The 27,039-nt window shown below is 47.9% G+C and overlaps 1 pseudogene; it reads left to right on the top strand.

Annotated features, from left to right (window-relative positions):
* The window catches only part of LOC134432560 (uncharacterized), a 74,521-nt pseudogene extending 48,655 nt beyond the window's left edge, over nt 1-25,866 (top strand).
* Nucleotides 25,867-27,039: the final 1,173 nt, after the last annotated feature.

Raw genomic sequence — 27,039 nt, 5'->3', positions numbered from 1 at the left:
GAGAGGGTCATGAGGGACCTTCAGGCAGACTTCCATCAGTCGCTACAACACAGTGCTCAGCACAAGGGCTGTTTCCCTATTGAACCTGCTCTCACTGCAACCAAGGGGTTTACACACTGGAGTGGGTGACATTCCATCTTGTGCCTTGTTGCTTGTTGGTTTTCTAGAAGAGGTATGCTCAGTTCATTTTTTCCTTTTCCAGGAAGCGAAGATGCTTCCGCACAACATTTCCCGCTCTTTTGAGGACTGGATAAGAATGCTATTGAGTTAGGGTTTTCCACATCTGCAGCAGCAGTAGTAAAAGAGTTGGTGTCTCCTTCCTACTTTTCCCATTTAGAGATATTAAGAACTAAAACCTCTGTTTACGGATGCAACGTTGCTTGCTGACAGCAGTCAGGGAGGAATATCAATCCAATATCCATCTAGACTTCTGCTGAATTCAGCTATTTTAATTTGTTTAGTGGGCGTAAGAATCCCTTTATCACTATGAAGTGTTCTGATTTCTACTTAGAAGATGTGGTGGTAGATCTGGAAAGAAATGAGGTCCTGTAAGTTAGGTCATGGCCTGTGCCTCATGCTTCTCTCTTGCCACAGCTGACAGAACCAATAGGTGTCTCTCCCCTGGCTCCCGCTGCTCCTGAAGAAGAAGTCCAAGAGGAGCAAATTGAGATGGATGAAAGCCAGACGCCATCTTTGCCCACACCAGAGCTGGAATATCCTGAGCCTGTGAGTGCCAGTTGTGTGTGGTGCTGTCTTTAGTGCAAGGCAAAGGTGCAAGTTTCAGAGCAGTCAGCGCTTCCTGTTGCTGGCTGAGGATGCTGAGTGCTGGAGTGCTGCCAGGAGCTCAGGATTTCCTGCCGGCAGCGACAGCAGAACTTGGCCTTTGACCTGTGATGTTGGTCGCCCAAAGGACTGTTGCCTCTGGGAGAGCATCTGGCTCCTTGGCTCAGGGAAGCTCTGTCTCTGGGCTTCTGCAGTGCTATGGCCCAGGGCACACGAGGTAGTGCTGGAGGTCACGGACCTTTGTTTCTTTGTTTTCCCCCTTTTGGAATGGTGTGTTTGGCTTGTGAGACTACTCTGCTATAATTCTTGAGTAATTCTTCAGTTCTACGAAGTCTTTTGGGCCAGATGTCTTTTGGTTTTTGATAAGCTTCAAGGAAATGGTTTTTTTGTCCATGAAGCTGTGGGGGGCCATTCTTATCCTTTGTTGCCAAAGAAAGAAAGTGAGTAGTTATGAAGCCTCCAAGTGAGGCAAGAAAGCAGAAGGGGCAAGTTTCTGTTGAGGCATTTAGTGATGAAGTCGGCAGCTTTGGCAATTGCCTTAGGGCCTGGAATGCGCGTGAGCTGCAAGTCCTTGACTGCTTTCTACTCTTGCTCAGAACATGAAGGCCATCTAGAAATGGCTGATGCTGTATTTGAAGGCAAATGGGCAACTCTGTGGCTGGGAAGCTGCATGAGTCAAAAGGCCCCAGGAGCCCCATAGAAGATCAGTTTTAACAAGAGCCAGCCTGGGACCAGGTGTCCAAGAAGGCCAAGGGCATGGTGAGCTGTGTCAGCAGCAGTGTGGCAGCAGGAGCAGGGCAGTGAGCGTGGCCCTTTGCTGGGCATTGCTGCAGCCACACCTGGAGTGCTGTGTGCACTTGTGGGTCCCTGAGAAGCAGAAAGTCAAGGAGGGGCTGCAGTGTGGAGGAGGACAGAGAAGGACAGGGGAGCTGGGCAAGGGTGTGGGGCACAAGCCCAATGAGGAGGTGCTGAGGGAGCTTTAGTCTGGACAATGGGAGGTTCATGAGGGGCTTTCAGGCAGATTTCCATCAATCCCTACAAACAGTGTTCACCACTGTTTTGTGGAGAAAAGAAGAAAACCTCACATGTTTGTAAAAGTTGTAAAGCTTGTTGCGTTTATTACAGCGCTGGACACATACAGAGATTGGTCTCCTCAAAAAAGTCATGTGTGCCTCTAAGAACTTCAGGTCTCTTATTATCTCTCTCTCAAATTCATATGCATACAGTTTCACAATAGGTTGATACATATTTATTTTTATGGGTTTCATGTGAATTTTACTACTAGTTCCTATTGATCAGAAAAAATTCTGAGGTCATGTTTACTTGCCCTTACAGCAGTCCCTATCTCTCTCTATCATCTTTGGTCTCCCCCCTTTATCTCTGTCCTTCGCTGAAGTAACATCACTGAGCTTAGACTTTGCAGTCTGACTAAATAATTATGATTTCCAACTACAGACTCAACTCAAAAATGTATATCTCACTTAAATTAAAATTGCTTTCTATCTTGGAAAATTTTTACTTTGCTTCACCACATTGGCCATTTCCCTGCCAAACATCCATTCATTGATTTCAAGTGCCTTAGACACTGGAATGGGTGACACTTCCATCTTGTGCCTTGTTGGCTTCTGGCTTGTTGGTTTGCTAGGAGAGATTTGCCCTGATCATTTTCTCCTTTTCCAGTGAGCTAAGATGCTTTTCCACCACGTTTCCTACACTTTTCCAGCCCAGGATGAGACTGTCATCCAGTTAGAGTTTTCCATGTCTTCCGCTCCCGTGGCAAAGAGTTGGGGTCTCCTTCCTACCTTTCCAAATCAGAGCTTTCAAGAACTTAAAATTCTGTTTTACAGAGGCAACATTGCTTGCTGATAGCAGCCAAGGAGGAATATCAACCTCATATCCATCTAGAGTTCTGTTGAATTGGCTCATATTAATTTGTTCAGTGTGACTAAGAATTCCTATATCACTATGAAGTGTTCTGATTTCTCCTAAGAACATGTGGTGGTAGATCTGAAAAGAAATGAGGTCCTGAATGATAGGTCATGGCCTGTGCCTCTTGCTTCTCTGTTGCCACAGGTGACAGAACCAACAGCCGTCTTTCCCCTGGCTCCCGCTGCTCCTGAAGAAGAAGTCCAAGAGGAACAAATTGAAATGGATGAAAGTCAGACTCCATCAATGGCCAGACCAGAGCCTGGATATCCTGAGCCTGTAAGTGCCAGTTGTGGGGTGTGCTGTGTTTAGTGCAAGGCAGAGGTGCAAGTTTTTGAGCAGCCAGTGCTTCCTGTTGCTGGCTGAGGATGCTGAGTGCTGGAGTGCTGCCAGGATCTCGAGATTTCCTACAGGCAGCAACAGCAGAACTTGGCCTTTGACCTGTGATGTTGAGGCCCCAAAGGGCTGGTGCCTCTGGGAGAGCATCTGGCTGCTTGGCTCAGGGAAGCTCTATCTCTGGACCTCTGCAGTGCTGTGGCCGAGGGCATGCGTAGTAGTTCTGCATGTCGCAGGGTTTTGTTTATTTATTTTCCCCTTTTGAAACAGTGTGTTTGGCTTGTGAAATTGCTCTGCAATAATTCTTAAGTAATTCTTCAGTTCTAAGAAGTCTTTTGGGCCAGATGTCTTTTGAGTTTGGATAAGCTTCAAGGAAATGGTTGTGTTGTCCATGAAGCTGTGGGGGGCCATTCTTATCCTTTGTAGCTGAATAAAGAAAGTGAGTAATTATGAAGACTCTGAGTGAGGCAAGAAAGCAGAAGGGGAAAGTCTCTGTTGAGGCATTTAGTGATGAAGACTGCAGCTTTGGCAATTGCCTTGGGGCCTGCGCTGGGGATGAAGCTGCAAGTCCTTGACTACTTTCTGGTGTTGCTCAGAACATGAAGGCCATCTTGGAACAATGAATGCTGTATTTGAAGGAAAATGTGCAACTCTGTGACTGGACAGCTCTGTGGGTCAAAAGGACCCAGGAGCGCCATAGAAGATCAGCTGAAAAAGAGCCATCCTGGGACCAGGTGTCCAAGAAGGCCAAGGGTATGGTGGCTGTGCCAGCAGCAGTGGGGCAGCAGGAGCAGGGCAGTGAGTGTGGCCCTGTGCTGGGCAGCGCTGCGGCCACAGCTGGAGTGCTGTGTGCAGCTTTGGGCCCCTGGGAAGCAGAAAGTCAAGGAGGGGCTGCAGTGTGTGCAGAGAAGGACACAAGAACTGAGCAAGGGAGTGGAGCACAAGCCCAGGGAGAAGGTGCTGAGGGAGCTTTAGCCGGGATAATGGGAGATTCATGACGACTTTCAGGCAGACTTCCATCAATCCCTACACAACAGTGCTCACTACACGGGCCATTTCCCTGCCAATCATCCCCTCACTGAATTCAAGTGCTTTAGACAGTGGAACGGGTGACACTTCCATCTTGTGCCTTGTTAGCTTGTTGGCTTGTTGGTTTGCAAGGAGAGGTTTGCCCTGATCATTTTCTCCTTTTCCAGTAGCTAAGATGCTTTTCCACAACTTTTCCTACCCTTTTGCAGCCTAGGATGAGATTGTCATCCAGTTAGAATTTTCCACGTATTCAGCTGCAGTGGCAAAGGGTTGGGGTCTCCTTCCTACTTTTACAAATGAGAGCTATCAAGAACATAAAATTCTGTTTTACAGAGGCAACATTGCTTGTTGATAGCCACCATGGAGGAATATCAACCGTATATCCATCTAGAGTTCTGTTGAATATGCCCATTTTAATTTGTTCAGTGGGACTGAGAATCCCTATATCATTATGAAGTGTCCTGATTTCTCCTAAGAACATGTGGTGGTAGATCTGAAAAGAAATGAGGTCCTGAATGATAGGTCATGGCCTGTGCCTCATGCTTCTCTCTTGCCACAGCTGACAGAACCAACAGCCTTCTTTCCCCTGGCTCCCACTGCTCCTGTAGAAGAATGCAAAGAGGAGCAAATTGAGATGGATGAACGCCAGACTCCATCATTGCCCACACCAGAGCCTGGATATCCTGAGCCTGTACGTGCCAGTCTTGAGTGCAAGGCAGAGGTGCAAGTTTCAGAGCAGCCAGTGCTTCCTGTTGCTGGCTGAGGATGCTGAGTGCTGGAGTGCTGCCAGGAGCTAGGGATATCCTGCAGGCAGCGTCAGCAGAACTTGGCCTTTGACCTGTGATGATGAGGCCCTAAAGGGCTGGTGCCCCTGGGAGACCATCAGGCTGCTTGCCTCAGGGACGCTCTATTTCATGGCTTCTGCAGTGAAGTGGCTGTGGGCATAAGTGATAATGCTGTAGGTCACTAGTCCTTGTTTGTTTGTTTTTCGTTTTTGGAAAGCTGTGTTTGGCTTGTGAGTCTGGTATGGAGTTTTCTGGAGTTCTTCTTCAGTTCTACAAAGTCTTGTGGACCAGGTGACTTTTTGCTTTTGACAAGCTGCAAGGAGTTGGTTGTGTTGTCCGTGAAGCTGTGGGGAGCCATTTTTATCCTGTGTGGCCAGAGAAAGAAAGTGAGAAGTTATGAAGCCTCCTTGTGAAGCTAGAAAGCAGGAGGGGCAAGTTTCTGTTGAGGCATTTAGTGATGAAGTCTGTAGCTTAGGGAAGTGCCTTGAAGCCTGGATTGGGGGTGAAGCTGCAAGTCCTTGACTGCTGACATGTGTTACTGAAAACAAGAAGGCCATCTTGAAATGCTAAATGCTGTATTTGAAGGCAAATGGGCAACTCTGTGGCTGGGAAGCTGCATGAGTCAAAAGGCCCCAGGAGCCCCATAGAAGATCAGTTTTAACAAGAGCCAGCCTGGGACCAGGTGTCCAAGAAGGCCAAGGGCATGGTGAGCTGTGTCAGCAGCAGTGTGGCAGCAGGAGCAGGGCAGTGAGCATGGCCCTGTGCTGGGCATTGCTGCAGCCACACCTGGAGTGCTGTGTGCACTTGTGGGCCCTGAGAAGCAGAAAGTCCCTGAGGGGCTGCAGTGTTTTCACAGAAGGGCACAGGAGCTGGGCAAGGGAATGGAGCACAAGCCCAGTGAGGAGGTGCTGAGGGAGCTTTATTCTGGACAATGGGAGGGTCCTGATGGACCTTCAGGCAGATTTCCATCAGTCGCTACCACACAGTGCTCAGCACAAGGGCTGTTTCCCTACTAAACCTTCTCTCACTGCAACCAAGGGGTTTATACACTTGAGTGGGTGACACTTCCATCTTGTGCCTTGTTGTCTTGTTGGTCTTCTAGGAGACATTTGCCCCTTTTCAGTTTATTCTTTACCATCAAGCAATGATGATTCTGCATGACGTTTCCTACCCTTTTGCAGCCCAGGATAAGATTGTCATCCAGTTAGAGTTTTCCATGTATCCAGCTGCAGTAGCAAAGGAGTTGCTTTCTCTTTCCTACTTGTCCATTTAATAGCTTTCTGGAACTAAAATTTTAATTTTACAGACAGAGTGTTGCTTGCAGTTGGCAGTCAGGGAGTAATATCAACCATCTACCCATCTAGAGTTCTGTTGCATTGGCCCATTCTAATTTGGTCAGTGGTGTTTAGAATCCCTGTGTTGCTAAAAAATGTTCTGATTTCACCCTGAAAGATGTTTCTGATCAGAAATGAGTTTTCAAATGCTACGTGAAAGCCTGTCCCTCATGCTTCTCTCTTGCCACAGATGACAGAACTAAAAGGTGTCTCTCCCCTGGCTCCCGCTGCTCCTGGAGAAGAAGCCCAAGAGAAGCAAATTGAGGTGGATGAGCCCCACCCTCCATCAGTGGTCACACCAGAGCCTGGATATCCTGAGCCCGTAAGTGCCAGTTGTGGGTTGTGCTGTCTTTAGTGCAAGGCAGAGGTGGAAGTTTCAGAGCAGCCAGCGCTTCCTGTTGCTGGCTGAGGATGCTGAGTGCTGGAGTCCTGCCAGGTGCTAGGGATTTCCTGCAGGCAGCATCAGCAGAATTAGGCCTTAGACCTGTGATGTTGAGGCCCCAAAGGGCTGGTGCCTGTGGGAGAGCATCTGGCTGCTTGGCTCACGGAAACTCTGTCTCTGGGCTTCTGCAGCGCTATGGCTGAGGTCCCATGTTGTAGTGCTTTAAGTGATTGGGCTTTGTCTGTTCGTTTTCCCATTCTGGAAAGGTGTGTTTAGCTTGTGAGACTAGTCTGGAGTTTTCTTGAGTTCTTCTTTAGTTCTACAAAGTCGTTTGGACCAGGTGACTTTTGCTTTTCATATGGTGCAAAGATGTGGTTGTGTTTTCTGGAATCCATAAAGTTAGAGGGTTTTTAGGAAATAGTTAAAAAAGTATAGGCCTCAGACTGAAGTTTTGTTAGCATTGCAAGTACAGCAGAAAAGTTTCCTAAGCAGTAGAGCATACGTGACAAATCACAATAGGCCTCTGTAGAATTGGCTTATGGATGGCAACAAGGTTATTTAAGGTATATCTTTAGAAGGTTAGCATGAATAGAGCTCTGTTCTTTGTCTCTTATGAACCAGTCTTCGTTTTAACTACCATTACGTGTGTTTTATGGGATTGGATAGAATGCTTGTCAATATGAGTTGTTCTATGTAGGATTGGCTGAAATCTATGCTGACATGGTTTTATGCTATGCTGTAATGCTCCACCTCCTTGGCATTCCCTGTGGATCAGCGAGCTGTTAACATCCTGTCTCCATTGTCTAACAATGTCCTGAGACTGATGTGTTGAAAATAAAAAAAGGTCTTCACTGGTCTGGTTTGTCCAGTGTTGTCCATATCTGGATGTAGTTGCCACAGCCCATGGTTTCCTTGGTAATGCGTGGGTTCCTGACACAATTGGACATATATTTTCCCATATATATACCCCCCCATGTAGTTGTGGGGGGCCATTCTTATCCGGTGTTGCTAAAAAAAAAAAAGTGAGTAGTTATGAAGCCTCCAAGTTGGGCAAGAAAGAAGAAGGGGCAAGTTTCTGTTGTTGCATTTATTGATGAAGTCTGCAGCTTTGGCAAGTGTCTTGGTGTCTTGAGAGGGGGTGAAGCTGCAAGACCTTGACTGCTGTCATGTGTTGCTCAGAACATGAAGGCCATCTTGAAATGGTGGATGCTTTATTTGAAGTCAAATGGGCAACTCCGTGGCTGGGGAGCTGCATGAGTCAAAAGGCCCCAGGAGCGCCATAGAAGATCAGTTGATGAAGAGCCAGCCTTTGACCAGGTGTCCAAGAAGGCCAAGGAGTTCTTGGTGTCCTGTGTCAGCAGCAGTGTGGCAGCAGGAGCAGGGCAGTGAGCGTGGCCCAGTGCTGGGGAACAGGCTGCGGCCACAGCTGGAGTGCTGTGTGCACTTGTGGGCCCTGGGAAGCAGAAAGTCACTGATGGGGCTGCAGTGTGTGCACAGAAGAGCACAGGAGCTGGGCAAGGCTGAGGGAGCACAAGCCCAGTGAGGGGGTGCTGAGGAAGCTTTACCCAGGAAAATGGGAGATTATGAGTGACCTTCAGGCAGACTTCCATCAGTCCCAATGTGACAGTACTCCCCACACGGGCTGATTCCCTACTAAACATGCCCTCAATGAAACCCAGTGCTTTAGATAATATAGTGGGTGACACTTCCATCTTGTGCCTTGTTGGCTTGTTGGTTTTCTAGGAGAGGTTTGCCCTGATAATTTTCCCTTTTTCCAACAAGCAAAGATATTTCTGCACAATGTTTCCTGCCCCTATCCAGCCCTGGATGAGATGGTGATCCAGTTGGAGTTTACCATTTCTGGAGCAGCAGTGGCATAGGGCATAGGCGATGCTGTCACTTTCCTGCTTTTCCATTTCAGAGCATTCAAGAATTAAAAGGTCTCTTTTACAATATCAGGTTTGCTTGCTGATAGCAGCCAGGGAGGAATATCAACCTTATATCCATCTAGAGTTCTGTTGAATTGGCCCTTTAGAAATTGGTTGGGGGGACTTAGAACAGCCTTCAGTTGCAATGAAATGTTCTGATTTCTCCTTAGAAGATGTGGTGGTAGATCTGAAAAGAAATGAGTTTCTGAATGACAGGTCATGGCCTGTGCCTCATGCTTCTCTCTTGCCACAGCTGACCGAACCAACAGCCGTCTCTCCCCTGGTTCCCTCTGCTCCTGAAGAAGAAGCCCAAGAGGAGCAAATTGAGATGGATGAACGCCAGACTCTATCTTTGCCCACACCAGAGCTGGAATATCCTGAGCCTGTAAGTGCCAGTTGTGGGGTGTGCTGTGTTTAGTGCAAGGCAGAGGTGCAACTTTTGGAGCAGCCAGTGCTTCCTGTTGCTGGCTGAGGATGCTGAGTGCTGGAGTCTTGCCAGGAGCTAGGGATTTCCTGCAGGCAGCAACAGCAGAACTTGGCCATTGACCTGTGATGTTGAGGCCCCAAAGGGCTGGTGCCTCATGGAGAGCTTCTGGCTGCTTGGCTCAGGGAATCTCTGTCTCTGGGCTTCTGCAGTGCTGTGGCCGAGGGCACACGTGGTAGTTCTGCATGTCACAGGGTTTTGTTTATTTATTTTCCCTTTTTGTAATGGTGTGTTTGTCTGGTAAGACTAGTCTGCAGTTTTTTTGAGTTCTTCTTCAGTTCTACAAAGTCTTATTGCCCAGTTTTCTTTGGGCTTTCGAGATGGTCCATGAAGTTTTGGGGGGCCATTCTCATCCTGTTTAACCAAAGAAAAGAGTGAGTAGCTATGAAGCGTCCTTGTGAGCCAAGAAACAGAAGGGGGAAGTTTGTTTTGATGCATTTATTGATGAAGTCTGTATCTTTGGCAATTGCCTTGGAGCCTGGAGTGGGGTTGAAGCAGCAAGTCCTTGACTGCTGTCATGTGTTGCTCAGAACAAGAAGAACATCTTGAAATATCAGATACTGTATTTGATGTCAAATGGTCAAATCTGTGGCAGGAGAGCTGCGTGGTCCAAAGGCCCCAGGGATGCAGTTGAAGATCAGCTGAACAAGAGCCACCCTGGGACAAGGTGTCCAAGAAGGCCAAGGGCATGGTGGCAGTGGGCAGCAGAAGCAGGGCAGTGAGCGTGGCCCTGTGCTGGGCAGCGCTGCGGCCACAGCTGGAGTTCTGTGTGCACTTGTGGGTCCCTGAGAAGCAGAAAGTCATGGAGGGGCTGAAGTGTTTTCAAAGAAGGACACAGGAGCTGGGCAAGGGGTTGGAGCACAAGGCCATTGAGGAGGTGCTGAGGGAGCTTTAGTCTGGACAATGGGAGGCTCATGAGGGACCATCAGGCAGACTTCCATCAATCCCTATACGAAAATGTTCACCACACACGGTGTTTCCCTAATAAACATGCCCTCACAGCATCCAAGATCTTTAGACACTGGAGTGGGTGACACTTCCATCTTGTGGCTTGCTTGCTTGCTGGGAGAGATTTGCCCTGTTTATTTTCTCCTTTTCCAGCAAGTAAGATGCTTCTGCACAATGTTTCTGACTTTTTTAAGGCCTGGATGAGATTCTGATCCAATTTTATATCCCACTAGTGCAGCAGCTGTAGCAATGGTGTTGGTGTTGCTTTCCTGATTTTCCATTTCAGAGCTTTTAAGACCTAAAAGCTCTGGTTTACAGAGACAACCTTGCTTGCTGCAGCCAGGAGAAATATCAACCCTTTATACATCCACAATTCTTTTTAGGTTACCCATTTTTTTTTTAGTCTGTGGGACTTAAAACCGCTATGTGGTTACGAAGTGTTCTGATTTCTCCTTAGAAGATGTGGTGGTAGATCTGAAAAGAAATGAGTTTCTGAATGATAGGTGAGGCCTGTGCCTCATGCTTCTCTCTTGCCACAGCTGACAGAACCAACAGTCGTCTCTCCCCTGGTTCCCTCTGCTCCTGAAGAAGAAGCCCAAGAGGAGCAAATTGAGATGGATGAATGCCAGACTCCATCTTTGCCCACACCAGAGCCTGGATATCCTGAGCCTGTAAGTGCCAGCTGTGGGTGGTGCTGTCTTTAGTGCAAGGCAAATATGCAAGTTTTGCAGCAGCGAGCACTTCCTGTTGCTGGCTGAGGATGCTGAGTGCTGGAGTCTTGCCAGGAGCTAGGGATTTCCTGCAGGGAGCAACGGCAGAACTTGGCCTTTGACCTGTGATGCTGTTAGCGTTCAAAAACACATAATCACGGAGCGATTATATGCGGTGCTTTTTATTAAGAGCTCTGGGAATCGGGGTATATTCAACCCAAATCTGACTCCAACCATACATCAAAAATGATCATGTTTTATACTCTATTGTTACATAACTTTCATGTTAATTGTTAAACTTATATTGTTCTACTGTATACATAAATTTAGCCCCTCTCTGAATTTCCAACATAGTTTCTCACTATTCTTCTTATGGTTATATAATAATTACATTTAATTACTAAACAATCATCGCATCTAACAATTACATAATTTATCATACTGTTTACACAGGTGCAGTTGATCTGGGAAACCACAAAGCCTAACATTTTAGATTCTATCTTTAACTTTTTCCAGGGTTCCACTATCAATGCTGAGGCCCCAAAGGGCTGGTGCCTCATGGAGAGCATCTGGCTCCTTAGCTCAGGGAATCTCTGTCTCTGGGCTTCTGCAGTGCTAAGGGCAAGGGCACAGGTGGCAGTGCTGGAGGTCACGGACCTTTGTTTGTTTGTGTTCCCGTTTTGGAAAGTTGTGTTTGGCGTGGCCAAGTACACACGTGGTAGTTCTGGAGGTCATGGGCCTTTGTTTGTTTGTTTTCCCATTTTGGAAAGGTGTTTTTGGCTTGTGTCATGCCTTGACACTGGCACAATGCCAGTGCCCCTATGAAAATACTCTCTCCTTGGTGTCTGCTTTGAGATGTGACCTGGAATAAGCAAAGCAGGATCCTACTTAGAAATAAAGAAATTTTTATTAACTAAGCTACAAGAAAATAACTAAACTACAAGGAAAGAAAAACAACACACACAAGGAAAATGAATACCTTACAAAAACATTTTCCTCCTCCCCCCACCAAATTCCAATGCAATACATCTCCCAAATCACCAACTCTTGGTCCGGCACTGCCCTTTAGAATACTCAATCCTCAGTTCATTAAGACGAGAAGGAGTCCTTCTTTGTGCCATGGGCTTCTTGTCACATATGGCACCACCCAGAAATCATTTGCCATTGTGACATCTTCCTTCCATGCCCAGTGCTCCCACCACTGTGCATGGACCAGGGCAGCTTCCAGGGTTTCCTCTTTTAAGGATGCCTCATCCCACTCTAAAAAAAAGGCACAGTCTCAACTTTGGAACATCTGTCCCCCCCATATTTTTTGCACCCCCTGGGGCCAAGGGGTACCCACACTGAACCCTCCTGGGTCTGGGACATTGCCCCCCTGGATCCAGTCTGTGTATCACAAGGAAACATTGCTCTGTCCATAGCTATACAAAAAAGAGTCCAGCAAAAATGCCACTCTGTCTTCTCTATTCCTCCAGCATCTCTCTCTCTGGCCCAGACCTTCATCACTTGCCCATTTCCTTCTTCGGCCTCTACTCTTATCTCTCTTCTACGAAGGGTTAATGTTCTGTAAAGTTTTCAGTATCCACAAAGGGTTAAAAGCTCCTTCAAATGGCTGGACTCCTCGCTGGCCCCCTTCCCACAGGCCAAGCCGTGCAGGCAGCAAATGATATTAGGTTTCAAGATAACAGTCCCCAGCACAGCTCTCTCCTCTCTCTCTCTCTCTTTCCAAGGTGGGGGGTGGTAATGGTCTGCCTGGTGCCTCCCAGTACTTCTTTCTTCCCCCCATGGGCCCCTCAGGGCCAGGCCTACCTCTCCCGGGCTGCATGGCTTTCCCCACCCCGCTGGGCAGGGGAGATCTGACCTGCTCCCCCCACCAGAAATCCAAAAAAAAAACTTCCAGGGGCGCAGCTCTGCTTTTAACCCCTGTGTGTTCTCAGTGGTGTGTCCAAATCTCAGGGGCCAAACCAGGTGCCAATATTAAAATCAGAGCACCTATTGGTGACCACAGCACATCCCAGAAAACCTACTTCCTGTCAATGTCAAACCACTACAGCTTGTGAGACTGGTCAACAGTTTTCTCAAGTTCTTCTTCGGTTATACTAAGTCATTTTGCCCAGCTTTCTTTTGGGTTTTGAGATGGTTATGTTGTCCATGAAGATGTGGGGGCCATTCTTATCCTGTGTGGCCAAAGAAAGAAAGTGAGTAGTTATGAAGCCTCCTGGTGAGGCAGAAAAGCATCAACGGGCAAGTTTGTGTTTGTGCATTTAGTGATGAAGTCTGAAGCTTTGGCAAGTGCCTTCGAGCCTGGAATGCGGGTGAAGCTGCAAGTCTTTTACTGCTGTGATGTCTTGCTTAGAACAAGAAGAACATCTTGAAATGGTGGATGCTGTATTGAAAGTCAAATGGGCAGCTCTGTGGCTGGGAAAGTATGTGGGTCAAAAGGCTCCAGGGGTGTGGTAGAAGATCAGCTGGATAAGAGCCAGCCTGGGACAAGGTGTCCAAGAAGGCCAAGGGCATGGTGGGCTGTGTCAGCCGCAGTGGGGCAGCAGGAGCAGGGCAGTGAGTGTGGCCCTGTGCTGGGCAGCGCTGCAGCCACAGCTGGAGTGCTGTGTGCACTTGTGGTCCCTGGGAAGCAGAAAGTCACTGATGGGCTTCAGCGTGTGCACAGAAGGACAGGGGAGCTGGGCAAGGGAATGGAGCACAAGGCCATTGAGGAGGTGCTGAGGGAGCTTTAGTCTGGACAATGGGAGGCTCATGAGGGACCTTCAGGCAGACTTCCACCAATCCCTACACGACAGTGCTCAGCACAAGTGTCATATCCCCACTAAATTTCCCCTCAATGAATCCAAGTGCAATAGGCACTGGAATGGGTGCCATCTTGAAGCTGGCTGGCGCGCTGGCTTGGTGGCTTGTTGTTTTGCTAGGAGTGGTTTGCCATGTTCATTTTCTCCTTTTCCAGCAAGCAAAGATGCTTCTGCACTACGTTTTTTGCACTTTTTCAGCCCTGGATGAGATTCTGATCTAATTTTAGTTTTCCACGTCTGCAGCAGCAGTAGGAAAGCCATTGTTGCTTCCCTACTTTTCCATTTCAGAGCTTTCAAGAGCTAAAAGCTCCATTTTACAGAGACAACCTTGCTTGCTGATAGCAGTCAGGGAGCAATAGCAACCTTATATACATCCACAGTTCTTTATAGGTAGCCAATTTATTTTTAGTCTGTAAGACTTAGAACGGCTATGTCGCAACGAAATGTTCTGATTTCTCCTTAAAAGATGTAGTGGAAGATCTGAAAAGAAATGAGTTCTAAATGATAGGTCATGGCCTGTGCCTCATGCTTCTCTCATGCCACAGCTGACCGAACCAACAGTCGTCTCTCCCCTGGCTCTCACTGCTCCTGAAGAAGAAGCCCAAGAGGAGCAAATTGAGGTGGATGAACGCCAGATTCCATCATTGGTCACACCAGAGTAGGAATATTCTGAGTCCTAAGTGCCAGATGTGGGTTGTGCTGTCTTTAGTGCAAGGCAGAGGTGCAAGTTTTGGAGCAGCCAGTGCTTCCTGTTGCTGGCTGAGGATGCTGAGGGCTGGAGTGCTGCCAGGAGCTCGGGATTTCCTGCAGGCAGCATCAGCAGAACTTGGCCTTTGACCAATGATGTTGAGGCCCCAAAGGGCTGGTGCCTCATGGAGAGCATCTGGCTCCTTGGCTCAGGGAAGCTCTGTCTCTGGGCTTCAGCAGTGCTGTGTCTGAGGGCAGATGTGTAGTGCTGGAGGTCACGGGGCTTTGTTTGTTTTCCCATTTTGGAAAGCTGTGTTTAGCTTGTGAGACTGCTCTGTGGTTTTCTTGAATTCTTCTTTAGTTCTACAAAGTCTTTTTCCCCAGCTGTCTCTTGGCTTTTGATAAGGTTCATGGTGATTATTCTGCTGATTTTCCTACATCTTTCCTCCCTGTTTCCAGCACCATGAGAAATTCTGATTGAATTTTATTTTGCACATTTTTAGTTCTTGAAGATGCAATATATATTTGCATTAGAACTCATAGTTTGGTGTGTGCGTCTTGGTGCAGAAGGAACTTTTCTTCTGCCAGGCTAGTTAATTACGCCTTGCAATTCACATTCAGGCTAACACTACCTCTGTCTTTTTGCAGCCAAGAAATCTGTTTTTGTTGTATTTAATTTGGGGAGGAAATCAATGCCCTTGCATTCTAGCTGGTACTCAAAGATCTGATGAGATAGGAAGGGCTGGGTGATGGAAGTGAAGGGAGACAAGCACATCCTAATGATGATCATTGGTCTCAAATTTATTGTTCCAGCTTACATACTTTTATAGTAGTGGTAATTAAGCTCATACATATTGCAAAAGCTAAGCTCATCATTGCTTACAGATTACATGTCAACCTCTTCTTTGTGGCTACATTCTCAAAATACTTGTGGTTTTCTTGTTGAGGCTAATACTTGTTTTTACATCCTGCTGTTGACTACAGTAATCCATTCAAGGGCACTGTGTTTTTCTTGTTATTTGCTCAAGGATGCAGTGTTGTTGTTCTTCTCGTAAGGAAAAGGCTGAGAGCTTACTGCTTACAGCTGCTTTTTACTGCTTAACCAGCTGTATATGATCATGGCCTTTTTCCTCAAGCCACATCTGCACAAAACTCTCCAAACGCTGGGCTGCATTTCTGATTCCAGCAACTTTAGCACCATCAGTGTGGTTGAGTCCAGGAGAAGAACTTGCTCAAGCACAGATGCACAGAGAGTGCAATTCCCGTGCAATACTCTTAGCCTGATCCCTTTCCAAAAGGAACTACATGCTCCAGATTCCCCAAGAGTGTGCTCTATTGAAGCAACAGGAGAGCAATCTCAGGATTGCTGCGGAGTGGGGCACTGCTACCGAGTGTTGATGTGTGTAGCAAAAGAGAGGATAGTAAACAGAGATGATAGTGGTGATATCCATCAGTCTGTCTGTCTATCTGTCTGTCTACACTATGTAACATTTGCGTAATTGAATATTCCCGATTCTGGTCCAAGGCAGTGGGAGGTGCAAAGGTCACCTAAAGCATCCCTTTCAGGAGAGGATTAGAGACATGTTCCCTCGACCAATTCAGAGCAGGCAGAGATGTCTCCCCCTTCAGATATTGTGGTTTTTTTCCCCTTAGAGCTGTTTTTCTCCTCCAGCCTTTTCTTCCCTGAAGCCCCCAGTTAATTCTTTAATTTTCTGCCAGTCCTAGAGTGGTGAAGTATTCCATGTTTTAGGTGGTGAAGAGAACATGAGCTCTAGAAGTGTCTCTGACAAGGGCTGTGGTCACCCAGGAAGCACCTGCAGAACCAGGATGGAGCTGTGGGACAGGGTGGGCTGTCAGTCACTACTGAAAGACAAACAGGACATGGTAGAAGCATAGGGAGGCCCTCACCAGACCCTTGAGAAATGCCACACCTTCCCTGCCAGCTGCCTGAGAGGCTGTTGGAGCTTCTGTCCCAGATGGCCCTGATTGTAGGGCCAGGGTCACTTTGGAATCTGTGCCTCCCCTCAAACAGAGAATGACCCAGGAGAGCAGCAGCACAGTGCTTTGGGAACGTGTGATCCCAGCAGTCTTTGAGTCTTGGCCCACAAAGTTTGTATGGGAAGTTGAAACCCATCTTCTCTTGCTTTCTGTGCAGGTGTTTCTAGAGAAAGAGCAGGAGCAGATTGCTTCAACAGAGATGCCATGGCAGACTCAGGGAGAGCTGTTCCCAGCCCAAGAGCAGGAAGAGCAGCTCGAGCAGCAGGTGGAAGAGCCACAGGAGAAAGGCCAGGTAAGCCTGACTGGCCAGGGCTCAGAGGGAAGGGTAGGAAGAGGGGCATAAACCAGATCTCTTGAGACTTAGGAGGCCAGGAGTCCCATAGGCACTGGAAGCACAGAGCCTTGGAATCTGCAGAGATCAGCCCTGGGACAGTAAGTTTGTAACGGAAGCAGAGGTGGGTAGGGAAGCAGAAAGAAGTGGCTGAATAAATGTAATTTTGAGGCTGCAAGAGGAAAAAAACTGAGGCTGATGGCAGCTGCCAGTCACTTGCTCTGCATTTGTGTGTACAGAAGATCAAGGCAGAGCCACAAGCAGAGCTGCCCGAAGCACAGAGTGACATCATGGACGTGAAGAGAAAGAGCAAGGAAGATGTGGGAAGAATTCAAGAGGAGAATCTCAGTCAGCAGAGGGGCGATCAACAAAACCAGGTGAGTGAAAGAGTGGTGGACACCCCACCCATAAAACATCCTCTCTCTTGTTTTTTAGAGCAGATGAAGGCACAGCTGAACGCAGAGCTTCAGACAGCTCAAACTCGGATGAAGGCAAGGGAGAAGAAGCTGGAGGATGAAATAAAAATCATCAGAGAGAAACTTAATCCCCTCCCTCAGTCTCTACAAAAGCAAGTGAGTGAAAGAGGGATGCAGTCACTGCAGTCACCAAACTGGTGGTTTCTGCCCTACTTGCCTTTCCACTCAGAGCAGCAGGGAGTGGGGTGATGCCTCTGAGTGCCATCCTGCTGAAGTGTGTATCACAATCACTCTGAAGGACTTTTCCTGGTGTGCTCAATCTCTTCTGCTGCCCTGGATAGTGGAATTTTTTCCTTTGGCCTTTTGGCCAGCAGTCATCCAAATTGATTCCTGCTGGCCTGTTCCTGCTCCACTTGTTTCTTGAGGTGTTTTTACAGTGGAACGTGGTGACCCAGATGGAGGATTGAAACAAGCTGTCTGTATCCATTGCAAATCTGTTCTTTCCCTTTCCTCACAGTCAATGACTCCTGGCTGACAGGGACAAGCTGGAGTCTCTGACTGCTTTGCTCTGTTTCATTTGAGGAGCGAGTGTTGGCATCTCACCGGGCAGCCTGTGAAGATTACCAGCAAATCTCTGGCTCTGAAGGGCCCCAAGTTAGGAGTGAGGCACAGGTACCATCCCCACCAGAAGTGCTACAGGTTGAGCATGACCTGAAGATGGTACAGGAAAAGAGAACGCAGTGGGAGGAGGCAGAACACTTGAACAAGAAACTGAAAGTGTGTCTGCAGCTCTTGGAGGGGGAAAGGAATCTTTAAGAGGAAGTAGAATGGTGATTGTGGCAGTCATCCTTTGGAAAATCCATGAAAATGGAACATGAATCTGGCCATGAACTCGAGTAAAACTAGCCTTTGGTTTTGATCCATCCAGTTTGAGAAGTGGACATCAGAAAAAAGCCATTTAAAAGCCCTGCATGTGGCTGACAGCACATTTCTAAGGGCTTGCATTTCAAAAAGGGATCTCAGGGTAATTTCTGCCAGCCACCTTTTTGATATCAACTCATTTCTTGTCCCAGATCTACACAGGCTCTTTCACCAAACCTGCTGCAGCAGCAGCAGCATCGTCTAAAGGAGCCTTTTCTCCCCGACCTGAGAAGTGGAGCCAGGGCAGTTTGTTCACCTCCCGTGCTGACCCAGCTGCTGCTCAGCAACAGGAGGTCGAGGGTGACTCTCTGGAGCTACTGAGTACGTCTGCTGTATTTCTTGTCTGAGGGACAGTGCATTGTGTGCAGGTGCCAGCATAGCCGTACCAAATGTTTCTCCTGAGTTTGGTGTCACGGGCACATTCAGGAGTCCCCACAGGAACTGCTGTAGAAAATCAGTCTCTGTGCTGGCCACCTGTGCTGCAGAGCTGTCTGCCTGGTTGTTGTTGTTGTTACCCAGCCGACCACAAAGGGCTCAGAGCTCCAAGCACTGGGGCTGCCTTTTGTATCTCCTGGAAGCTGAGGTTTCTGCTTTAATGTCAGCATCTTCATTTTGTTTCCCTCAGGGAAAATAGTAAACAAGGAAAATCCCAGGATGAAATACACCAAACTGGAATATATTGGCAGTGGGTGAGTCCAACCACAGTTACTTCTACATAACCATGGGCCAGGTCTTTTTCTGGTGGAATGTCTATCCACCATGAAGTCAGGCAAGCTGCAAACAGACATCTATCCCCATGTTCCCACATTGGAGATAGACCGTCACATCTCTCAGTGCTGCTCAGAATTTGTGTATTTGCTGCTCAGAAGGCACTGTCAGAGACACCTCCATGCTGCCGAGGTCTTGCCTGCAGCAAGGAACAGGACCTGGAAAATCTCATCTCTCAAGTGTGAGACACCTCTGTGTTAATTTCCTTAGCATTTTTTTATATCTCTAAATCATACTGCCACACTAATAAAGAGGGAAGAAACTTGCTTGCCTGAAAGAGAAACCTCCTCCCTGATAGCTGTCAGATAACAGTTCTCAGGAACATTTTTTCCAAGAGTTTGCTGAAGGAAATACTCTGTGGTCAGGATAAAAACTGAACAGTTTAGAAAGTGAAACCTGAGGTGGAAGAAGCAGCTCTATTTTTGAGCTGAGGCAGTAAATCCAAGCACTTCAGGAACAGGCCCAGTGCCTGCACTTGAGAGGAAAATCCGTCATCTGCCTTCTGGCAATGTTCTCCTGCATCCTGCAGGTTTTTAGCACTCACAGCAGAGATCTCTCATGTGAGCTGGCTTTCACTGCAAGATCTAAATGGCTTCTACTTTCCTTGCTGCTTTTTTGTTTCTAGGATGTTTGGGGATGTGTGCAGAGCAATTGACAGTGCCACAGGAGGAGAGGTAAATATCAACAGGCCCTGCAGACTCTGCTGCTCTTGAGGGGCTTTCCCCGCTGGTGTGAGCTGTGGCTGGAGCTTTGGGTAGAGCTGTGCTGAAAAGGCACAAGAAGCTCAGAGTGGTGCCAGCCTGCAAAATACATCTGGCACAGTCTTTGTCCTCCTCAGCTGCCAGAAGGAAGGCACGGAGGGCAGCGCTTCCTTTCAAAGAAGGACGCACTCATTTTCTCTCCATTGCTAAAACAAAGGTGGTGCCTTAGAGCACCTCACTGCTCTTTGGGGCTACAGCTTCAGAGTCCTGAATTCTCATTTCTGGCTGCCAGAAAATCCATCTCAAAGTTACTGCTAGTTCCTTAGCCACCTGCAGTGCTGCACTTGGGAACTGCACATAGGGAGAGATCTGCAAGGTGCCCTAAAAGCCCTAAACCCTGCCCGTGGCCCAAGATGTATCCACAGAGTATTAAGGCATGGATTACCTCTTCTGAATCCCAAACAAAGCAGCAGAGACTGTGGTCAGAGGTTTGGGGGTGATAGCTGAGACACCACTGTTACCAAGTGGTCAAGGCAAAACGTCAGTGGCTGCAGGTGTCCTGTAACTGGCCCCTAAGGGAGCAGAGAAATGGGCTGTTGGAATGTCAGTTCCTAATTACTGCAGTGCCTAATCACAAGGCAGTTTGGCACAGCTCAGCTGTGTCATTGTAAAATCACTCGCTCCGTGTGCGTTGTGGTCTCGTGCCACCAACTTCTCAAGCTGCTGATTTTCAATGTCATTTTAGGTGGCCATAAAGAAAATAAATCTAAAAGGACTGAGGAGCAAGAAATTAAAAGTCAATGAACTCATGGTAATGAAAATTAATAGGAATCCCAACCTGATCAACTATTTAGACTGGTGAGTTTTTGTGAATGTTTCTTTACATATAGCAAACATGCAAGGTAAAATCCCACTTATGTCAGTGGCAGAAAATAGAGCTGTAATTATTGGCTAATTATTATTGCTCTGCTCACCTCTAATGGATGGGAAGAGAGTGCATCTTGTCTGCATGAGTCTTCTCTGGCATACATAGTTTGAAAATTACTCAAAAACCTGGATCAGTCATATCTTACTAAATCAATAGCCTGTAAGTTCACAGCCACCACTTTGTTTTGGGGCTTGATTTTTATCAAGTGTCTTTTTACATCTGCATAAACTAACATAAATTTCCCTTAGATTGTGTCCCCTCTTTTTCATTGCTTTGCATGGAAGACTAGGTGCTTATTTCCAGAAACACACAGTGTGACAGGTTTTTTTATCTGTTACTAAACTGCATTTTTCACTTGCTGGCCATTTAAGACATCTCCTTTTTCACAGCTATGCCTTTCTTCTTGAGACTGCACAGACTGCAAACAATGCACAGCTGAGAGGGAATGTCTATTCCTTTGATTCTGTCCTAGTCACAAAGGAACCTGAAACAAGAATCAATCAAGAAAACAACCTAGTCATGCATGTTGATCTCCACACCCTTGTTTCCTTCTTTCAGCTACCTTGTGGGTGATGAATTCTGGCTAGTAATGGAGTTCATGGATGGAGGCACTCTGAGCGACATCATCAGCAAGACTTGCCTGTCTGAAGACCAGATGGCAGCCATCTGTCGGGAGGTCAGCAATCCCATCTGTATTTCTGAGGGCTTGGGCAGGATTGTCTGGGAAACAGGGGCTCAGAACAGGAGAGGTTTCATGTGCCAAGCTTTGTTTCTGTGTGGCTGGTATGCTATGGGCAAGTAAAAGCACTTCAAGTGAAAGGCCTGCCAGTGCCCCTGCACTCCCTGTACTCAGGTCCAGTACTCTTCTCTCCTGCTGTTGTATTCTCGCTCTGTCTCATGTATTTGTATTTGATGTTCTCCACTTTGCCTCTCTAAATGTTTGCCTGGAGTCTGTCTTCACTGCATTCCTTGCCTGTGAAAGCAAAGGTGCTGGTGGCAGGATTTGAAACAAGCAGCAAAGAAAAAAGTCCTTTCTCACAGTCCTCATCTAAAAAGGATAGGAATGCAGCCAAAATGCTCTTTACTTCAGGAAGGTGACTGATGTGATACTTCCAAGTCTGTGCTGAGGCCAGCAATATAACCTTTGTCATGCAGCCTCCTATCCAAAAGTGATCTTCTTCACACCAAAGGGAGGGACTTTTTCTTTCTCAGCAAAACCCTTATTTGTCTTCTGCATGGAGATAGCACATGCACTGCAGCAGCAGTCATCTTGGCTGGTTTGCAGGGGACAGTCTACAACAGCAGGTGCTGTTGCTCTTTCAAAAGCTGACATGCGTTTCCTCAGAAAGGTCCTGCTCTGCAAGTGTTGGAGCAGCAAGCTCTTCCTCTCAGTGGCACTGTGTTCTGCCCTGGAGAGAGAATCTTTTAGATTGCTTCCTTTCTTGTGTGATGAAATCCCATCACTTTTTTTTTCCCCCTCTTCTTTCTCTTTTCTCTCACAGTGCCTGCGAGGACTGGATTTTCTCCACTCAAACCATGTGATCTACCGTGATGTGAAGAGCTGCAACATCCTTCTCAGAACCAATGGTTCTGTCAAGCTGGGTCAGTGTATTCTTGGTCTGGTGCAGTGTTCCAGGGATGTGGGTGTAGGGCTGCTTAGAGTGACTGCCAGCTCCCCAAAAATGGTGCTGGTGGCAGTGCAGGGACACCCGCTGTGAGCTGAGGGCACAGTTGCAACGTGCACAGAGGTATGAGAAGGAACCACAAGTAGTCAAGACTGCTCTTGGTCTGTGTGTGTCCCTTCCAGAGGGAGGGAGCTACAATCTAATGCTTCAGGGGAATAAAGTCCACTGCTGGAGGGAGCATTAAAAAACTGGGATTTTTTGGATGTGGCCAATTTCATACTACCTTGGCTAAAGCCCCAAGGAAACTGAGTGTGGAAAGTTCTCTGGGATTCAACAGCACATTCTTAGACTGAGAATGGGGAATTCTTTTGCTTGGTTTCCTAATTGGAGCTGGCTTTCATGGGTTGTTGTTTTCTCCACAGCTGACTTTGGCCTCTTTGCTCAGCTCACCCCTGAGCAGAGCAGACGGAGCTCCGTGGCCGGCACTTCTGGGTGGCTGGCGCCTGAAGTGGTGACAGGCCAACCATATGGCCCCAAAGTAGACATATGGTCTTTTGGGATTGTGGGCATTGAAATGGTGGAACGAGAAGTTCCTTGCAGGAACGCAACTCCTGTTTTGGTAAGGAACAAATACTCACTGATCCCAGTGTCTTTCTCACCTGTCCCATTTTCTGTGTGCCATTGGACAAAATCCCATTGCCATCTGCTGGCACCACTTCCACAAAGGTCCCCTTCTAAAAATGTCCCTGCAGCACAGCAGCATCCGCTGTAGATTTGGTTGCATCAGAAGGGAAGTGGCAGTTCAGAAACCTAACCAGTTCAGAAAGTTGCCATTTTGGCCTCCAGCCATGCCTGACATTTCTCTTTTGCTTTTTGAACCCTGTTGGAGCTCTGGCTCTGAAGGACAAGAATTTTTCAGTGAAACAGATGAATGTGTGATAAATATCCTTCAAAATGGATGTTGAGTCTTCCCAATTTCAGTTTTACAGAAAAAGAAAAAGTGAAAAAGAAACAACCAGTAAAGCAATGCCCAGGCAGTTCTGCTTTCTTTTCCCTTTTTGAACCACAGCACATCAAATTTCCTCCATATTGTAGCATCTTTTCCAAGTCCTGTGGGTCTTTGAAACTTTCAGATTTTCAAGTCATCTGTACATTGTTCAGTCATGTGTGTGGGATGCCTGGATAAGTTTAGGATGTGTTTTTCTCCAACTGCAGTTAGAATTGTACACCAAACCCTTGGCTGTTTCTTGGTACTTTAGCAAGTTGATGAGCTTGCAGGCAGGTGCCTGGGCTGGGATCCAACGTGGGCAGTTGATGCCGGTGCTGTGTTTCTTTACCACAGGGGCAGGGCCATCCCTGGCCTGCACAGTTCTAATGACAGTGAGGACTCCAGCTCCCCACCATGGCCAGTGGCTGAGCAAGCTGCAGAGGGACAGGATAAAACCCCTTTGCGACCTCTGGTGGTGTGGGAAAAGGAAAGAAAGACGTCCTAATTATTTATACTCAAGCAGAATGTGTTTGTTGTTTTAGGCTTGGAAATTTTCCTTTGGGTTGAAGAGGATAATAACAAAGTCTCTTTGGTCACCATCTATTTCAGTGTCACCAGCACAAAGCTGTTAGCATTGTAACGGGCATTTTTATGAATATCAGGCCACAGCCTGGGGTCATAGAAATGCTGCCAAACCTCCCATTTCTTACCTGACACTTTCTGCAATGGGCACGCCTTTAATGTGTTGACTTGAGCATCCAAATGAGCAGAGGGTGGCCGAAAGCACGGCACTTCTTCTTCGGATTTGACCATGAAAATGTTTCCTTTTGTAACATAAAGAAGCCAAAATGTGCAGCTGAGAGACAGAGCTACAGGTGGCTCCTGTGCACCCAAGCAGGCATTTTCATCTCAATATATTTGTGCATGCATCTTAATGTGTCTGTGTTGAATATGAGATTCCAAATGTTTGTTTTCTTTTCCTGAGGAATAACTGGTGGATTTCCTTTTTTTCCTTCCACTTACCACTGTTTTCTAGAAGAGGAAAAGAAGCTCAATGAGATTTGTTTTATGGCAGTTGTGCTTCAGGGACCAACAAGCACTGTAGAGATGCCTTTCATGTACTAATCCTTGCAAATAGTAGAGTTAGTATAGCAAAGTCCCTCTTCCAAAAAGCCTCTCAAGCTAGTGTGAATCCTCAGGGAAGGAAACATGCTTTGCTGATGTAGTTCCCACTTACTAGGTCAGTCAATGAAATCAGCTGCCAAGGCAAGATCTGCAGGATGGTGGAAAAGCTGTGGCTGCATCAGGGTCTGTGTTTTTGGTTGGTAAAGGAAAGTCATCTCTGGGTCTCTGCCAGGGCAGGAACTGCCACTGCAGAATGGAGCTTAACCAATGGGATCTGGGAGAACACCTAGAGATGTGAAAGTAGCAGGTGCAGCCTGGTGTTTCCTTTTTCTGTAGGCTCAGCTGACAGCCAGGGGAGAGAGACCACACCTGCGGGAGCCCAACAGATTCTCGTCTTGCCTGCGTGACTTCCTGAGCTGCTGCCTGCAGACAGATGAGCAGAAGCGCTGGTCTGCCAGGGAGCTCCTGAAGGTAAAATGTGAAGGGGCTGCAGGTGAAACAGGGGTCCAAGGGTTGGGCTCTTCCTCCTCTGAAGTCCAAGGCATCAGCTGAGCCCCCTTCCTCCTCACCTCCACTCTTGCTGCTCTTCAGCTGAAAATGGTGAGGAATCCTAGGCTGGGCTGGGCTGGCAGGGACCTGTGAAGTTCCTTTGGTCCAAGTATCCTGCAATGAGCAGGGACATCTTTAAAAAGTGATCAGGTTGCTCAGAGCCCTTTCCCACCTGACCTGGAATGGGGCACGTACAAGCTCTTGGGACAGCCTGTGCCAGTATTGCACTATGCTCTAAGTAAACAAGCTCTTCCTTAGACCTACTCAGACTTGATTCCCATTTTGATTAAAAATATTCATCACATTCTATTGTAACTGGAACTGTTAAAAAAGGTGTCCCCACTTTCTTCAAAGCCACTCTGAAGTCTTGGAAAGTGGCAGCAAAGACTCCCTGGGGCCTGTTCTTCACAAAACTGAATAACTCCACCCCTCTCTGCATTTCCTGAGAGGAGAGGTGCTTTGCTTTCTGACTGTCTCTGTCACCCTGTTTTGTAATTTGGTGGGATGTTTCATTTTATCTAATGGCAAAAGAATTGAAGTAGAGCAATGCAGGGTACAGAGACATGAAATGGTGGTGGAGGAACCCAGGGAAGCCAGTCCCAGCTGAGCAGTCAGAGATTTGGCTGTGGGCAGCAGGGGCTCTGGGGGGCTCACTGTGAGCCTCTGAGAGGCCCTGGTTTGTGCCCCCCAGCCCACCCTTAGAGGTTTCTGCCACGCAAACAGGGACAGCTGGGAGGGACTTGTCCCAGCTCCATCTGCTGCCTGGCACGCTCAAGCAGACGGGAACTGTGCCAGGGTTACTGCCAGGTTGTGTGGCAGAGAGGGAACTGCAGGGCCCAGTGCCACTGGGCTGGCCCTGCTGGGAAGGAAGGTGCCATCCAGCACACAAGGGGCCGGGCATGGAAAGGTGGACACTGCTCTGTCTCCTAGGGGAAATCAGCACAGTGCCTGTCTTGCAAAGGCAGGGACCTATGTGAGTCCTTGGAGTTTCCTGAAAGGAAAAAATCCTAGGGACAGAAAGCACCATTTCTAGAGCACTGGCAGGGCAAAAATCCCAGGGAGATGAAGACATCGCAATAAACAGATGAGTGGGATTCTGGGCCTCCTTTGCCTGTGATGGCAAGGTCATGCACATGATGACTGGGGGAGTAGATGGTCCCACTCCTCCTCTTTCCCGGTCTTTTTAGGACCCAAAGGAATCCTGATTGATACTGCGAAGCGCTGAGCTTGGAAAGTCATGGTTCAATGTTCTTTTTTGTATTTTTTTCCTGTGGACAGCATCCATTTGTACGTTCAGCCAAGCCAGCATACAGTTTGGCACCACTCATCAACTCAATCAAGATGAAGAAGAAGAAGGAGGATTGGAGAAGAAGAATATAATAATCAAGATGTTATCTCCATTATCAACTTAGAGTAGGATTGTAGAGTAGGACTCTAGAGTAGGATTGTTGAGTAGTTTTGGTTTATAGTGTAGGTTTATAGTATAGGTTCATAGAGTAGGATTATTATTAAATAAAGTTTCTGAAACATCAACTCATTTGGAAGATTCTCCTCCTTTGGACCCCTTCAGACAGCTCAGCATTTTCTTTTGAATTACCAGTTGTGTTTTACTGATGCTAAGTCACACTTACGGCTTCTTTGGTGTGGTCGTAAGCGGAGAAGGTTCTTCTTCATTCATCCTCTCCAGACCACACAGCCTTTGGAATATGGCCCACTGGCTGGTTTTGGCACAGCTGTGGTATTTGTAGTTGAGGCAGAAAAGGTAATGGCATTTGAAGGCAAAACCAAAGGAGGGGTGAGGCAGCCAAGACATCCTGTGTGGATTCAGGACTTCAGTCGTCACTCAAGAGCATTTGGGTTCCTGCCACTTGGATTTGTATCCCTAAATGCAATGTCTTTGGCGGAAGGAGAGCCTTGCTCAAGTGAGAAAGCAGAAAGATCAGAGAGGGTGCTCGGGAAGGTCTCCTGTGGTGCAGAGCTGTCAGCGCCTGGGAGGTGAGAGCGGGCCCGGCCTTGGCCGGGGTGGAGCCCCAGCAGAGCCCCGGCAGAGGCCAGAGCAGGCTGAGCCCCGGCAGAGGCAGGCTGGAAGGAGGCCCTTGGAGCTGCAAGAGGCAGCAGCCGGGCCCTGGGTGCCTGTTCCTGGCAGCGGGCGAATCCTCTGCTCTCAGAGCCCAGGTGGCAGCTGGCTGCTGCCGTGGGGAAGCGCAGCCGTGCTGGGCACAGCCCAGCCTGGAGGCATTGGCCGTCTGGAGTGTGCCCAGGATCAGAGAAAGGCCCAGGGCAGCCGAGGGCCGCTGGGCTGCCTGGGGATTCCTCCTCTTCTGCTGGCTGCCCTGCAACTCCTGACAAAGGTCAGCAGTGTGTGCAGCACTCTGGGCACCGGGGCAGGGAGCCGGGCTGCTCGGCAGGCTGGAGCACAGGGCAGCCTCCTTCAGGCCCGGCTCTTGTGCCAGGGGAAGCGAGGCCAGCGTGAGGTAGGGACAGCTTGGCAGGGCCCATCTGCAGGAGCCAGCGCCTCACACAGCTCTGGGAGGAAGCGCCTGCAATCCTGCA

The sequence above is a fragment of the Melospiza melodia genome, chromosome Z (genome assembly GCF_035770615.1).
Source record: "Melospiza melodia melodia isolate bMelMel2 chromosome Z, bMelMel2.pri, whole genome shotgun sequence".
Taxonomy (NCBI): domain Eukaryota; kingdom Metazoa; phylum Chordata; class Aves; order Passeriformes; family Passerellidae; genus Melospiza; species Melospiza melodia.
Note: the sequence above shows the minus strand (reverse complement) of the source record. Positions and strands in the feature narration are given on the sequence as shown.